Here is a 17,757-nt window from a genome sequence, read left to right on the forward strand (position 1 = left end):
AAATCAATACACAAAACTTTTTGTGTCTTTATACACAAACAATGAACTATTAGAGAAATTAAGAAACCAATTCCATTTAACTATTACAAGAAAAGAAATAAAATACCTAGGAATAAATTTAACCTAGGAGATGGAAGACTTGTATACTGAAAACTATGAGACATTAATGTAAGTAATTGAAGACAGAGATAGATGGAAAAATATTCCATGCTCATTAATCAAAAGAGTTAATATTTTTAAAATGATCATATCAACCCAAAGCAATCTATAGATTCAATGTAATCCCTATCCAAAGTCCAATGGCTTTTTTTCACAAAATTAAACAATCCTAAAATCTTTATAGAGCCACAAAAGGTCCTGAGTAGCCAAAGCAATGTGGAAAAAGATGAACAAATCTGGAGGCATCACACTCCCTGATTTCAAACTATACCACAAAGCTATAGTCATCAAACAAGTATGGGACTGGCACAAAAACATACATCAATGAAACAGAACAGACAGCCCAGAAATAAACCCATGCATATATGGTCAATTAATTTATTAGGAACAAAGGAACCAAGAATATAAAATCGGAAGGACAGTGTCTTTTATAAAGGGTGTTGGGGAAACTAGACAGCTATATGCAAAAGAATGAAACTGGACCACTATCTTACACCACACATAAATTGAACTGAAAATGGATTAAAGACTTCAGTGTAAGACCTGAAACCTAGAAGAAAATATAAGCAGTAAATCTCCCTGATACAGGTTTTGGTGATGATTTGTTGGATCTGACTGCAAAGGCAAGGGCAACAGAATCAAAAATAAACAAGTGGGACTATATCAGAGAGAAGGAAACCATAACAAAATGATAAAGCAATCTACTGAACAGGAGAGGATATTTTCAAATCATGTTTCGGACAAATAGTTAATATCCAAAATATTGAAAAACTCCTACAATTCAGCAACAAAAAATAATCTCGTTAAAAATGGCCAGATGATGTGAATGAACTTTTTTTTTTCCGAAGAAGACACACAGATGGCCAGCAGGTACATGAAAAGGTGCTGAATATCGCTAATCATCCAGGAAATGCAAATCAAAGCCACAATGATATAACACCTCATACCTGTCAGAATGGCTATTTTCAATAAAGAAATAACAAGTGTTGCTAAGGATGTGGAGAAAAGGGAACCCTCATGCACTGCAGGTGGGAATGTAAATAGGTGCAGCCACTATGGAGGTTCCTCAAAAATTAAAAGTAGAAATATCATATGATCTGATTTCACTCACCTTTGGAATTTAAGAAACAAAACAGAGGAGCATAGGGGAAGGGATGAAAAAAAAAAAAAAACCAAGACGAAATCAGAGAGGGAGACAAACCATAAGAGACTCTTTTTTTAAAAAGATTTTATTTATTTGAGAGAGAGAGAGAGGGATCATGAGTGAGAGTGCACAAGCAAGAGAGTGGCAGAGGGAGAAGGAGAAGCAGGGGAGCCCAATCCTGGGATCATGACCTGAGCTGAAGGCAGATGCTTAACCAACTGAGCCACCCAGGTGCCCTAAGAGACTCTTAACCACTGGAAACAAACTGAGGGTTGCTGGAGGGGAGGTGGGTAGGGCGATGGGGTAACTGGGTGATGGGCAGTAAGGAGGGCACATGATATAATGAGCACTGGGTGTTATATACAACTGATAAATCACTGAACTCTACCTCTGAGACTAATAATACTCTATATGTTAATTAACTGAATTTAAATAAAAAATAAAAATTAAAAAAAGAAAATAAATATCATATGATCTACCAATTTCACTTTTGGGTATTTATCAAAAAATAATGAAGACACTAATTCAAAAAGATATATGCACCCCTTTGTTCACTGCAGCATTATTTATGCTTGCCAAGATAGGGAAGTAACCTAAGTGTCCACTGATGGATGAACTGATAAAGAAGATGAGCTTTATATTTATAGCGGAAAACTCGTCAGCCATAAAGAAGAACAAAGTCTTGCCATTTATAACAACATGGATGAACCTTGAGGACATTATGCTAAGTAAAATAAGTCAGAGAAAGACAAATACCATATGATTCACTTATATGTAGAATTTAGAAAACAAAACAAATAAACAAAGCAAAAATCATAGATTCAAAGATAAATTGGTGGTTACCAGAGACGAGGGTGGTTGGGGATAATGGAAGGGGATCAAGAGGTATAAACTTCAGGTTATAAATAAGTCATAGGGATGTAATATAGTGTATGGTGACCACAGTCAATAATATTGTAATATATATTTGGAAGTTGCTAAGAGGGTAAATCTTAAAAGTTCTCATCACAAGAAAAGAAGTTGTGACTTTGTATGGTGACAAATGATACCCCAACTTACTGTGATTATTTTGCAAGGTACACAAATGTCAAATCAATATGGTATACACCTGAAACTAATGTTATATGTCAATTATACTTCAGTAAAAAAACAAGGTTTTAACCAGGCATCAAGATGTAACTGATGTGAGACTCCAAAGTAAAATATTAGATCAAAATAAGCAGAACTGATGGAGGAAATATCTATGAACACACTCATTGGTTTCAAGAAGATGCAAAGGTCAAGGGAGTGGAGGAGAGGGCATTTGAAAATAGTTATTTTTGGAGGGGGCTGCTAATTTCTTAACCTCAAGCCCAAGGATAAGAGGCTTGAATGAATCTGATCTGAGATTTTTTTTTTTTTTTTTTTTTTTTTTTGGTGAGCAGCAAAGCAAAGTTTATTGAGAGTGCAAAGCTCCTGAAGAGGGAGGGGACCAGAGAGGGTTGCCAATTTGGTGTTTAAATCTAGGGGGCATTTATGGGCTCTTTTGGTGTGGGCTGTTTTAATCTGATTAACCCTCCATGACAGAATCAGGTATTTGTCCTTTCGCTCATCTACCTATCAAGTAGTTGTGTAGGGCTCCTTCCAGGGTAGTGTTTTGTAGCTTCCAGGATGAAGAGGGTGGTGGCCACCACAGCCCTAAGGCATGCCGGCCAGCCACAGGCATCCAGTCTAATCTGGGATCTTGCCATGTGTTTCCCATCGCCAGGGGAAGGTGGAGGATATTGGAGGTAGATGAGAATCGCTCTCAGAATCTGCCAGGGGAAGGGTACAGATTATTTTTCAGAAATAAGACGTGGGCCCAGTGAGATAGCGGGAGCTGTCCTGGTGATAGGAGAAGCCCTATTCAAGGGCACTTCCTGGGAGACAAGAAGTTTCTGTGTGGACTGGAAGTGGGGGTGAAGCACCCTGTCCAGGAATGGAATGCTTTGCCTGTTTTTGTTCATAGGCGTTGTAAGAGATGCATTGTGCTTCCAGGGCTGAGAGGCTTACAAGAATCCAGAAAATGCCTCATGAGGGAAGAAGTCAGCTGAACCATCTACTAGTCCTAGACGGCACAAAGTCACCCAGACAAGTAACAACTGTCCCACCCTCTACCACCACCACTCCCCTAAGTAGGTTCTAAAACTAGAGCCAGCAGCTCGCAGATCAGAAGGTGAGAGTAGAGACCTGAAAAGAGCCTTGCTCCTCCTTCTCAAAGTAGGAAGCCACCAATAAAGACTAACTAGGGGAACAAACCCAAATATTTAATTCCGAATGAGGTTTAAAGTGTTGATAAATATCTCAGATGAGATAATTAAAATTTCCAAACTGAGCCTGTATTTGTCTCTTAAAATACCATCCTTCAGCTTATAATTTTTAAATGGGCAGAAAATCCACTAGGAATTGCCCAAGTTTTCATAGGAGGGAGAGAGGAAAAGATCTTTAACTTGAGTTTCAAAGAAATAGTGCAGACAAAAATAAAGTTGGTGAGTTGTGTTCATTTAGGAGATCAGTTACACATGCATTCAATAAATATTTGTTGAGTGCCAAGTGCTGTGGTAGACAAATGAATACAATGGTCCACAAATCCTACAACAGGACTCCTGCCTGCAGGGAGCTCACAAGGGGAGCTGGGACAGGATGGGCGCTGCCTTGGTATAATCTCTTCTCCAAAGCAGACTGATACTGGGATAGTTCCTATCTGGATTTGAACTCCGACTGCCCCACATAGCAGCTGGAGAAAATTACCTAATTATTTTGCACTCTAGCTCTCACCTATAAAATGAAGATCAAATGATCTAACTGCCAAGAGGATTTTTTTTTATTTTTTTATTTATTTTTATTTTATTTTTTAAAAGATTTTATTTATTTATTTCAGAGAGAGAGAGAATGAGAGATAGAAAGCACAAGAGGGAAGAGGGTCAGAGGGAGAAGCAGACTCCCCGCTGAGCAGGGAGCCCGATGCGGGACTCGATCCCGGAACTCCAGGACCATGACCTGAGCCGAAGGCAGTCTCTTAACCAACTGAGCCACCCAGGCGCCCCTGCCAAGAGGATTTAAGGAAAATGTACAGGAAGCACATGGCTTGTAATCCTTTAGAATCAAACAGACAAAATAATGGATATTGCTATGAAATATCACCATCATCAAAGTTAAAATGCAAGATTTAGCAGAAAGAATTCATTCTTCCTAAGTAACTTGTGTCTCACTACTCATCTTTCTTATACTCTATAAAACTTCCCACTTGACCGACTGTGATATTTTTTATTTTTTGAACTTTTATTGTACAAATAATCAGTACCATATAATCTAGGATTTAATCATCTCATTTCCTATGCTTTAATTGTCTTCTTGCATGAAGTCTTATCTCCCAAATTATATTGTAAGAGCTCACTGAAGACAGGGGCAGGCAATAACATTTTGGAGTATTTGCTAAAATATTTTAGATCTTCAACAAATAGGATAGAAAGGACTTAAGTTTTGAAATTTGTCAATGTGCAAAAATGCAGGCTCTTCTGAGTCTCACCATAAGCACAAACACAAACAAGGCAGTCTTTGTAATCTCCTCTTAAACTGGAAAACACTCTTATGGCCAAAGGAGAAATACTTCTTGATACTTGAAAAATACCCTCTGACTGATGAGAAACTTCTTTCGGGTTCCATACACCACAAAGACAGGTAGGGAGAGAACAAACTTTTTCAAACAATTCTTCAAGTTGAATTTCAACATGGAATCTTAGTGAGTCTGCCGATGGCATTTTGAAAAGAATTTCATTAAATGTTGCTAACATGTCATAAGCTCCCTTAAATGGAAGGGTAATGGCTCATAACATTTGTAAGCTTTTTAATTTCATGGAATATGAGCAGCATAATCAGGACCTATTAAAGTCAATCAACTGTGCCAAGTGGGGCTACCTACCTTTGCTTTTGTTTCTATTTTTCCTTGTGGGTACACCCCGTGAACCAGGAGGCAACAGCTCCGGTATCATTCTTTAAGGCTAACATTGGTGTGTAATATTCTGAACAAGCTCTGATGAAACCATCGCAGCCACAATTGCTCATATAGGTTGGACAGACACCTCTTGGGAAATGGCTTTTGGCTTCTCGGAAAGAGAGATTTCCCTTTCCATTTGCTTCAGCTCAGAGGGTGCAATTTTGGTAGGATTCAAAACCAGTCATCTGACCAATGTAAGTGGAATTAATAAATGGAGATGAATATAAGGAACTTATTTATATTTTCAATGACACAGTGGTGCCCAAACTACCAATCCTTTAAGACCTGTCTTCGGGTTTTCTTATACCATGAAGCTTTTAATTATAATAGTGCCTATCTACAGGGGCTAAGTGCCAGGCACTACTCTGGGCACCCTGTCTGTCTTCTCATTTAATTTTCAAGGCAACTGTATGATACGATAGTTACTCCATATTATGGAGAGGGAAACTGAAGTTTGAGACATCAAGTAATATGGCCCAAGTTACAAAGTAGTGAGTAGCAGAGCCAGGCTTCAAACCCAGTTTTAGTCTGACTCTAAATCACATGCAGTTTGTTACTATGCTATATTGCCTTCACAATCTCCCTGTTTCAAGTCTTCCAATGGGACGGAGATATCCAGAGAGAGTATTTCCACATAGGGACTAGAGGAGACTAGGGAGGGTGAAAATCCAGGATGGCTGGAGGCTATAGAACCAAATAGGGAGAACTCACCCCACCACTGTCAAGGGAGCATGTCTACATTAAAGCTGGAGAAGTAGAACTGAGTGTAACGAATCAGCTTAGGGCAAGGCTACCACAGAAGGATGATTTAGAAGTGAGGAAAGCCAAGAGTAGGTTCAGGATCATAGTATAGGATGGGCCAGGGCGAGCAGTGCAAGAGTAAGATTGAACCCAGAGAAAGGTCAGATACGCCAAGGCTGTGACCACAGAGGGAAGTCAGAGTTCCATGTGTATACGCTGCTCGTGTAGTGCAGGGAACACCAGCTTGCCGGATGGAGGCGGGTGGGACCAGACACGTTCATCATGTGAACTTTGACTGTAAAAAACAAAACAAAACAAAACAAAAACACCAAAAAAACCCAGAATGATGGACATGTGGATGGTGTCCAAATACAGTGTCTGTATTTAATTACAAATCATACAAATGGTCAGGGAGACATTCAGTTATTCTCTAGGCTGTCATTAATGAATACTGAACCAAGAAAAATATATAAATTAAAAGCGTTACACTAACTGACATGTACACCCACCATAATACCTGAAGGAGATGAAATAAAATTGTTCATCTTACAAGAAGAAGAGAATTTTGTCCCCAAACACTTACGACGCTGTAGGGGTACTATTGCAAATATGTCAGTTTGGGATGATAAGAAATGAAGAGACAGTTCAAGGAGTAAGAATGGTAGTGCGATCTTGTACTTATTCTATTTGAAGAACTTGTGAGAGAAGTTGAATTTAGAATGAAGATGACAGAATCCTTTCTCCAAAGGGGTTCCCAGAGGTAATTAAGTCCTAATGCCCTAAGACATCCATTATATATAATAAATGAACTTCTCTCCTATGAATCTAGGATGCTACAGGCTATTTGAAGAATTGGAAGAATTGATAAAATAGTCACTCATATTTTCTGTGTTCTGTAGTTTCAGATAAGGAACCAGAGTTAAGAAAGGCCAGATCTTAGGAAATTTGGAATTTCTATATATCTTTGTAACTTTATATTTGTTTCATTTTGATGGGTTCAGAATGAGAAACCAGTAACTTGTAGTTTAAGATTCTGGACAAAATCAGAGCCATAGGACTTAAGATATTTGGACATCACGGGCATTTTCCCAGAGTCGGAGCTAATCAATTAGCACGTGGGTCCTCAGTTATTTCTAAATAGATACTGTAATACCACTCTAACAGAAGGCATGGCCAGAGAAAAGTTATGGTGTAGTAGGAGACTGGTGGTTTGAATGGGAAAAAAACAATGGCCTCCAAAGGAAGCTATGATTGTATGATGCAGACCTACAGAACAGAGGCCAAGCGCAGGGGTCTAAGGAATGTCCAGAGAAAGAGCAATTGACAGCAAAAGGAAAAGAAGATGCTCTCCTTTTCATGAAACTGACAAAGGTTCTGCATGTTTTTAAGGGTTGCAGGGAAAGAAGGTCAGGTAAACAGCATAGGGCAACATCTAAGTACTATCCCAAGGTAATATGCATCACAATTGAGAATATGGGTGTTCACGACAACATGGGTTGGAACGTTAGGGGTGTGTTTTCTCTTGACCCTTGTATTTGCTCATCTCTAAAGAGAAGATCAGAATGATAGATTCCTTCCAAGGTTATTGTAAGGGACACATGAGAAAATTTTACATTAGAACTATGGCTATTAGCTTTTACAACATGAGGCCCTAATCACATACTATTTATATTCAAATTCAACACACATTTATGAGCAATTACTCTGGGCAGGGATCTGTGCTAGGTGATTTTGCACCTATTAGTTCACTTAATCTCCAGAACAGTAGATCTTTTAATATGTATTAAAGTTATAGATATTCAATATTAAAAGAATGCAGCAAAGCCCCGCGGGCACTCAGCAAGGTTTTAAAATTTTCTAACCACTCCCCATCTCCTGGTAGCAATCTGTTAGGACCTGGGCAGAACAGTCCAGGCATCTGCAGAGTCTTTTACTGCTCCAATCAGCCTAACCTCAGTGGTTTTCCTGGCCTTAAGTTTACTGTACAAGGTTGGACACACAAAGCCATGGAAACTACACTCTGCGGTGATGTAAGGCCATTTCAGGGGTGATTTTTAAATAGATGCACTTTCTGCCATATGAGCCAACTTCAAAAATCAAAACCACGTAACTTTGCCAGATAAGCAACATTGCTGGATCCCACGTGATCATGAGCCCTGTGGCCGGCTGTGGTGGTAGGAACTCTGAGAGCAACAGTTTCCACTACCTTCACCCACAGAGAGTGGGGAATTGTCTTGCACAAACCACAACTGTGCTTCCTCTGGCCATCTTTTTTATATTAACTCTGTTGTAATGTCATCAAATTTGGTTTTCTTTTCGTGAAACTTCTTCCTGTATCTCCCTAAACAGAGTGCCGCTAAGACATGACACAAGAAACATCGGGTGGTGCAGTGAAGTCTTTGTGGCAGCAGTCAACAGCATGGGGTGAATACCACCTTTCAGGAAACTCGCAGTGTAAGACCAGCCAAAAATTACCGAGAAGGCTAAGAAATGAAAAACTCTGGTTTGTTAACAACTGAAGTGAGAAACAAACATGGAAACTCTATATCCATCCAATGATATGAGTGAGTGCTCATGCATTTCTCATCTGTTAATGGGGTGCTACTCAAGGATAATTCATCTTCCCCTAACATTCCTCTCATATTTCTTAACATAACTGCCTGAGCCTTAACTGAGTGTGCTAAAACCAATCTACACAGTTTGAAATTGGGAAACGGCAATTAGCAGACCATCTGTACTTAACTATTACTGTAGAGAGATGCCATTTTTTTGGTATCCCCCGACCCTTGATTTTCCAAAATGAAAGTTGTGGCTGACCAGGTAGAGAAATCTACCCTCACCGCACATGGTGAGGGGAAAAACAGAGTAGTCTGCTTGTCTCGTTCTTTCAACATGGTGGGTTTTATCACTCTACCTCTTCCTCTTCCTCTCTCCCCAAAATGCAACAAGTATATCTGCAAAATATTTATTAGTCTTAAAAGCCTCATTTACTTTGCAGACCATTTGGTATTTGCCTAGAGGCAGAATCACTGCTGATAAAAACAGAATCATTCATGGAAATGGGAAGTCCCCCACTCATTATTTAGGCACTGCCATTTAAAACACCACTGGCAATAATTTACAGAGCACCCTCAGTTGCTGATGGGGATCACAAAATCAAAGTAAGAATTAAGTATTTGCTTATAATTTCATATGGCAAAGAAGTTTTTTTTTTCAGCCTCTGAAATTACATCTCCCGAAAAATTTTCACTGTTCTTGACAAATGAACAATTTCTTAAAATTTAAGACTAACAATGCAACACACTCACAGCAATTATAAACCCCTGGGTATGATAAAAGTTGCCAGGAGAGGAGCATGTTTTGATTGAAGTAATTTTTTTAAAGTGATATTTTTGCCAACCCTTTAGGAGTGAAGAACAATACAACTTTTAGGAATGTATTAAAACATCCTTCTTCCTTAAAGTTGGCTTCTCTCTCTCCATTATACTCCCCACATCCTCAGCACGTATCATTGGCTGTGAGATGCCACCTAACTGAAGCAGGACTCTTCCTACCATTAAAGGAACATAAACCAAACCACAGTAGAGTCTGGTGTGCACTTTTGCCTCTTCAGTGTTATTTAGGAGATAAGCAAGAAGCAGTCTTGCACCAAAGTCATTACAGGCAGCTGGGATGTGCCCGAAACCGGGAGTTAAGACAATGCTGATATGCCACAGCGATGATGAAGAGAAGCTCAAGGATGTGAGGGGCTGGAAGTGCTAATTTTATTCTCTTCTACTTTCCTGTGTGTAATACACAGCTCCACTCTTGGGAGCTTTCATTAGCCCGTGGATGGCATGAATCAAATCTTATAGCTTAGCCAAACTGCAAAGTAGGGAAAGATGGGCTTTTAGTACCTTTCACACCACTTTTATTTCTTCCACTTAGTCTGTCCCACTTCCCCACGGCCTCATGCCATGTAGCAGTTCATGTCCTCTTGACATAATAGGATTTGTGGTGTGTGGCTGGTACAGATAATCAATCTAGATGGTCCTATAAAAGAGAACTTCCTTTGTCTCTCTATCTGAGATGAGAAGCTTTTATAGAAACTTTGAGCCAGAAGTATCCTAAGAGAACGTTCATTCTCTTATTTAAACATACACACATACACACGCACAATCTGCTTTAGCAGTGACACACACTAGTCTAGAAACGGGCGCAGTGGTAAACAAAGCAAATAATAAATAATTACGTTGAAATTTCATATAGTGCTCTACATTCAAGGCACTGTCCTATAAGCAGTAAAATTTACATAATTATGTAGAATAAATTAACTCTTCTGATCCTGTAATAAGCTTATGAGGTAGTGCTATTATCGATGCCCATTTTACAAATGAGGAAGTGAGGCACAGAAAAGGTCAAGAAATTGGCTTAAGAGTCAGGATATTATTCCAGGAAGTTGCTGCTTCAGAGCTTGCTCTTAAACATCACTTAGTAACTACCTTTCTATGTCCCTGCCATCATGGAGATTATATAGTAATAGGGGAAGCAAATGGGGAAATGTATAATTTTTTTTTTAAAGATTTTATTTATTTATTCATGAGAGACAGAGGAGGAGAGAGAGAGAGAGGGAGAAGCAGAGGGAGAAGCAGGCTCCCAAGGAGCAGGGAGCCCGATGCGGGACTCGATCCCAGGACCCTGGGATCATGACCTGAGCCGAAGGCAGACACTTAACCATCTGAGCCACCCAGGTGCCCGGGGAAATGTATAATTATATAATAGAATACATATAATAGATTGAAAGAAATACACCTGTGTAATTCATATGATAATACAATAAAGGAAAATAAAGCTACTAGGTAAGGATTTATTTAAGATTTTATTTATTTATTTGAGAGAAAGAGAATGAGAGAGAAAGCATGAGAGGGAAGAGGTTCAGATGGAGAACGAGACCCCCTGCCAAGCAGGAAGCCCAATGTGGAACTCGATCCCGGGACTCCAGGATCATGACCTGAGCTGAAGGCAGTTGCTTAACCAACTGAGCCACCCAGGTGCCCAGGGATTTATTTTTGAGGGAGTAGTCAAGGAAGGTGTCCATGAGAAAGTGCCATCTGAGCAGAGACGTAGGTAAAGTAAGGCTGGGTTTTCATCCAGTCTGGCAGTTCTCAGACTGCTCTGTGTGGAACCCTCTAGGGCCTAGGCATCATGTGGTGACAGGGAGACTGGGTGGGTGGGGCAACAGGCTGCAGCGCTCTAGCCCTGGCCCAGAAACAGCAGCTGAGCTTCCATCTTGTCTGGATTGTGGGGTCACAGATAAATTTGGCTTAAAAAAGATTCCATGATTAAAAAAGAAAGAGTTATAGAAAACCAGTGATCATGCCTCACCGTTTTAGTTCAGAGAAAGAAATTGAGGGAGAAGAGGAATGAATTGCTAAGGGTTCACTGCTGATCAGCAGGACAATATGAAGAAAATTCAGATTCCTTACTTTGAATCTAGCGTACTTTCTAGAACACGGAAGTGCCACCCTTAACTTTCCTCCCCATCCAGGACGTTGTATCATCTCTGGAGGGTAAACACAGAAGGTTTCACCCAACAGGGTGTGTTTCTCTGGAAACTTCATACTCAAACTCCAGGCTTAGCAAGAGCAACTACAGAGATGCTTTAGCCTGTCTCCTGTGTTCATTACACTGTCCCCACCTCTACCTTTTATTCTAATTTATATTTTTCCTGACCTTAACCCATCATATACGTGGTTACTATATTACTGTAAATAGTTCTTGTAAGCTACCTCAAATCCTTGTGGAAGTATGTACAGAGTATTTGCAGTAGGAGCTTGGCGTGACTACACATTTCTGAGTCTTTGAATAAATGAGATCTGACTGGTGGACCTGTGGGGACTACAACAGGCAAGAAGGAAGAACGTGGGGCCGCCTCCCTGACCAATAGCCCTCAAATCAGACAATCAGATGCCCATCCTCGGCCTCATGTGAAGTTTGGAACTACTTCTACCAAAACTGGCTGTTACAGTTCTAAGTGAGATCTGACCAAAGCCCTCAGTAACTCTTACATTTCCAGCATGACCCTCATTTAAGAAAAGTACACACAGTCAATTTCTCCCAAATAAAAGAAAGAACAAAAATCCTATCGGCCCATGTTAATTCTGCAGCAACCAAAAGCCCCTGAACCACTATCTCTGTTTCCCAGGATCAACAAACAAACTGACCATAGTATGAAGTGTTGATCTATTCAAGATTGTTTGCCTGCTTCAAAGAAAAAAAAAAGAGTAAGCAGCTTGTTCACACTATTGTCCACAATAAATTACAATACACAAAAAGACAGATACATTTCAGGAATGGCAATCAGCTTCACAGGGCAGATGGGCTTATAGATTACCCTTCCATTTTTTAATAATCTCCATAATTTATGTATGAACAAAGAAATGCAAAGATGTCATATGCACCCCTCCGACTTAGTACAAATCACTTTTATTTACTCGGGCAATACTTCATGGTCCAGTTAACTTCTTAATTAAAGACAGCAAGATGCTCATGTTCCATGCAAGCAGCATGGAACATACTGTTTTATGTGCAGTATGTTCAGCTGGGAGTTGAAGCTGTTTTGCTTACTGAGGAGGAGCCACCGGAGCCTTGGTTTGGTTTCTAAGTGAACCAGAGACACGGCTCCTCTCATCGCCACTAAATTGTCAATGGAGCCTCTTCAGACAAAGCTTGCACTTGTCTGCCATCCCACAAAAATTATTTTATTTTTTTGTCTCATGCCGAGAATGCTGAATTAATTTTCAACATTCTTTTCTCAATCTGCCTCCTCCCCAGTCAAGCTTTGTAGTGGTTAGAGAAGCAAGACAAAAAGAAAGGCATGTTCTAGAAGACTTGGGAAGGGGGAATGGCTACAGTGGGCCAGAGCCTCAGCCTCTGGAAGCTCTGACGCAGCTATCCCATGCTGCTGAGCTTGCATACAATTTCAAAACCATAGGAGCCAGACCACTAGGAGAAATTGGGGCAAAAAAGAAAGAAACAAAATGCAAAGTGAGGAATAGTGAGTCCTGAGTGACTATGAATCTTTTTTTTTTTTTTGAGTGACTATGAATCTTAAGATGCCAACCTAATTTCTGAACTCCTGTATGACAAGATACACAGATTCTCAACTTCATAAATCAGGGGCAGCAGGGACCCATCATATAAATGGCTTAAGTCTGGGTATGAGACGATAGTGCCTGGTGGAGACTGTGGCCAAGTGGAGAGCAAATGCCCATCTAAAGGGGGCAGCTTCTACTCAGCTCCCGCCCTGAGAAATATCAAACCACTCTCCAGATTTTCTGTTTTTTTTTTTTTAATTTGTTTGTTTTTTAATTTTTTAATGAGAATCAGAAAATGTCCTTTTTTTTAAAAAATGTGAAATCTTCAGATATTTAAATATTAGAAAAAAATCATATTAAAAGAACAATATTGTGTCAGGAAGTAAATTGTATCTGTGGGATGGATTCAGTTTGCGACTTCTGTCGTAAGTTTTCATACCAAGCAAGAGCTTACTTAATAGCTTATAAAGTGAGTCACTGAAGTTACCTCACATTAAATTTCTGAAGTAGAGAATATCCTCTCAGTGACTAGATCAGGGATAGTTAAGCTTGCTCTTGTTGCATTATCCACTGTTGTTTCTAGTTTCCTTTTACTGAGTGCTTTTGAATTCCCTCAGGAACTTGACATACCTTCCAGGAAGTTATTCCTCAGGAGAGGGAAATGGCCACACATAACTCAACTTACTGTACCAAACAGTGTCATGAGAAAATCATTTACCATACAATGTGTTGCTATGGAAGAAGACTGCAATTCTGGATTCTCATTCTGACTTTTACTTGGTAAAACTGGGGTACATACTACCTCCTTTCTGAGCCTTTGGGGCCTTATCCGTTAAATGAGGTGATTGGTCTAACTGACTTCTTAGGGGCTTTCAACTTCCGGCCTGCACATGTCTCGGTAATTCAGGCTGGTGGAATAAATCTTAATTCACATCACAGTAAAATCAAAAATGCAATTTAAAAAACTCATTCTTCCATAAAACAAGAGATGACATATCCAAATGTAAAAATGCACAGTGAGGATGACCAGCTCAGACTTTCAAGGAGAATACAGGAGTTTCTCAACTCTCACAACTTGGATACCCTCAAATGTGAAATTCAGACTTTTATATGAAGCAACCCTTAGCCTTGTTTTTGCACAGCGCTGGCGGGTGTGTGTATGTTTTCATTTTGAAATTTTTTATTACGTTTGGCTCTTTCTAGATCGAAAACCTGTGGAAGTGTCATTACTGGATCAAAGTGTATAAACATTTTTAATGTACTTGACATGTACTATAAAACTTTTTTTTTTCCAGAAAGACCGGAAAAAGAAAAAAAAAAAAGACTGTGCCAGTAATAAAACACTTTAAGCAGAAGAATGAGAAAAAAGTGAGTTGAACACTGGAAGAGTGTAACTCAGGGAAAGAAAGATTGAAAGCTAAAAGCTATTTAACATGAAATGGGTTCCCTGGGAGGGCACTGAGTCTGTCATTAAGATGATATTCGAGGAAAAGAGGACAGACCGTCTGGTTCGGAGCAAGGTCAAACATCAGGTGAGATGTGGGCCACATGATGGTGATGCTGAGGGTGGAAATTTCTGTCACTGTCATGGTCATTGTCACTGCCATTGTCCTCATCAGCAGGGGGTGAAAGCAAGAGTTACCATTTCGGGAACACGCACTTCACATCAAGTTCTGTAGTAAGCACTTTACCAACATTATCTTACTGACAACCACCATGATGTAGGTATTAATATCGATGTTACAGGGCGCCTGGGTGGCTCAGTTGGTTAAGCAACTGCCTTCGGCTCAGGTCATGATCCTGGAGTCCCTGGATGGAGTCCCGCATCAGGCTCCCTCCTCGGCAGGGAGTATGCTTCTCCCTCGGACCCTCCCCCCTCTCATGTGCTCTTTCTCTCCCTCATTCTCTGTCTCAAATAAATAAATAAAATCTTTAAAAAAAAATATCGATGTTACAGGCAAGGAAACAAGGCTTTGCCAAGTTAAGAAACTGCTCAAGGATCACTCATCGGCCAAATGGTAGTACTAGCTGCCATCTGAGTTCAACAATGCAGCGCGTGGCTTTGACCATGGTGCGACACTGTCTCTTGGCACAGCAACTGTTAAGATTCCCATTTAGATATAATAGCATAAGGATAACAGGTTTCAGTGAGTTTTTATTGGGATAAGGAAATTTAAAAGACACATAAATCTCAAGTCGTCTACAATAATCATCTACTTGATTCTTTTAAAGTAGCTTCATTTTTTTTAACCTTCCTCCAACTTCTCTTTCTACTCCCCCTCTCCTAAACTTCTAAATTCCACACAGCAATAGGCTATATGGGACCCACCCCAAGCAGAGTTTGAAGTGAGTATAGAAATAAATGCACTTTCTGCTGTAGGCCTAGCACAACATACCCAGCGTAGCTGCCCAAGAGATGCTAGTTGCCCTTGCCTTGTCACTTCACATTAAGTCACGTAAAAGCACCATCTAGTTGCAGTGTTGTGGAAAGTAAGGTAAACAGTCCCTTCAAAGTAGGGATTCACCACTTTTGTTCAAAACGATACTTTGTGGTTAAGGGTCTCCTTAGTATTCATTCATTCAACCTATCTACTAGTAGCTCTGGCCAAAATTTTGTAGTTGTATTTGGCAATTAAAAAGATGCCTATCGGAGCCACACCATCTTTGGGGTGATCCGTGGTGGACGTTTTGAGGGCAGCTGTCCTGCGGCTTGCGCGCCCCGGACCGCCTCCTGTGGAAGCCTGAGCCGGCTGTGTAGCTTTCTCCCTTTGTCTCATAACCATGTCCACCAACGAGAATGCTAATTCACCAGCTGCTCGCCTTAACAGATTCAAGAACAAGGGGAAAGACAGTACAGAAATGAGGCGGCGCCGAATAGAAGTTAATGTGGAGCTAAGGAAAGCTAAGAAGGACGACCAGATGCTGAAAAGGAGAAACGTAAGCTCATTTCCTGATGATGCTACCTCTCCACTACAGGAAAACTGCAACAACCAGGGCACTGTAAATTGGTCTGTTGATGACATTGTCAAAGGCATAAATAGCAACAATTTGGAAAGCCAGCTCCAGGCTACTCAAGCTGCTAGGAAACTGCTTTCTAGGGAAAAACAGCCCCCCATAGACAACATAATCCGGGCTGGTTTGATTCCAAAATTTGTGTCCTTCTTGGGCAGAACTGATTGTAGTCCCATTCAGTTTGAATCTGCTTGGGCTCTCACTAACATTGCTTCTGGGACGTCAGAACAGACCAAGGCTGTGGTAGATGGAGGTGCTATCCCAGCATTCATTTCTCTGTTGGCATCTTCCCATGCCCACATCAGTGAACAAGCTGTATGGGCTCTAGGAAACATTGCAGGTGATGGTTCAGTTTTTCGAGACTTGGTTATCAAGTATGGTGCAGTTGACCCACTATTGGCTCTCCTTGCAGTTCCTGATATGTCATCTTTAGCATGTGGTTACTTACGTAACCTTACTTGGACACTTTCAAACCTTTGTCGCAACAAGAATCCTGCACCCCCATTAGATGCTGTTGAGCAGATTCTTCCTACCTTAGTTCGTCTCCTGCATCATGATGATCCAGAAGTATTGGCAGATACCTGCTGGGCCATTTCCTACCTTACTGATGGTCCAAATGAACGGATTGAAATGGTTGTGAAAACAGGAGTTGTGCCCCAGCTTGTGAAGCTTCTAGGAGCTACTGAATTGCCCATTGTGACTCCTGCACTAAGAGCCATAGGAAATATCGTTACTGGGACGGATGAACAGACTCAGGTTGTAATAGATGCAGGAGCACTTGCTGTTTTTCCCAGCCTCCTAACGAACCCCAAAACTAATATTCAGAAGGAAGCTACGTGGACAATGTCAAACATTACAGCTGGTCGCCAGGACCAGATACAGCAAGTTGTGAATCATGGATTAGTCCCATTCCTCGTTGGTGTTCTCTCTAAGGCAGACTTTAAGACACAAAAGGAAGCTGTCTGGGCTGTGACCAACTATACAAGTGGTGGGACAGTTGAACAGATTGTATACCTCGTTCATTGTGGCATAATAGAACCATTGATGAACCTCTTAACTGCAAAAGACACCAAAATTATTCTGGTTATTCTGGATGCCATTTCAAACATCTTTCAGGCTGCTGAGAAACTAGGTGAAACTGAGAAACTTAGTATAATGATTGAAGAATGTGGAGGTTTGGACAAAATTGAAGCTCTACAAAACCATGAAAATGAGTCTGTGTACAAAGCTTCATTAAACTTGATTGAGAAGTATTTCTCTGTAGAGGAAGAGGAAGATCAGAATGTTGTGCCAGAAACTACCTCTGAAGGCTATACGTTCCAAGTTCAGGATGGCACTCCCGGGACTTTTAACTTTTAGATTGTACAGGTGACGCAGAAAGTTGTTTGTTGTGTACTCTGTTTGGTAGAAGTTTGTCTTACTGTTTCTCTACTAAGAACTCTTTTTAAATGTGTTTTGTTATTGTAGCACTTTTTACAACAAAACTCTACTTGACCAGTTCCAAACTGTACAACCTGTATGAAGCTCTTCCTCAGTGGGTTTCCTATTTCTATGTAGAATCTCCTCTCTTGCAGTGTCCTGTAAATAAAGATTAAATTCCACTCTTTTCT

General features: G+C 40.3%; 1 protein-coding gene and 1 pseudogene across 1 annotated transcript in view; one reads left to right on the forward strand and one right to left on the reverse strand.

Annotated features, from left to right (window-relative positions):
- SGCD (sarcoglycan delta) overlaps positions 1-17,757 on the reverse strand; it is a 360,172-nt gene that overhangs the window by 188,995 nt on the left and 153,420 nt on the right. The gene's annotated exons all lie outside the window — the stretch shown is intronic.
- Positions 15,804-17,509, forward strand: LOC114211951 (importin subunit alpha-1 pseudogene; annotated as a pseudogene).

The sequence above is a fragment of the Eumetopias jubatus genome, unplaced genomic scaffold, assembly GCF_037043125.1.
Source record: "Eumetopias jubatus isolate StellerSeaLion01/CBP00866 unplaced genomic scaffold, mEumJub1_p1.0 scaffold_5, whole genome shotgun sequence".
Classification (NCBI taxonomy): domain Eukaryota; kingdom Metazoa; phylum Chordata; class Mammalia; order Carnivora; family Otariidae; genus Eumetopias; species Eumetopias jubatus.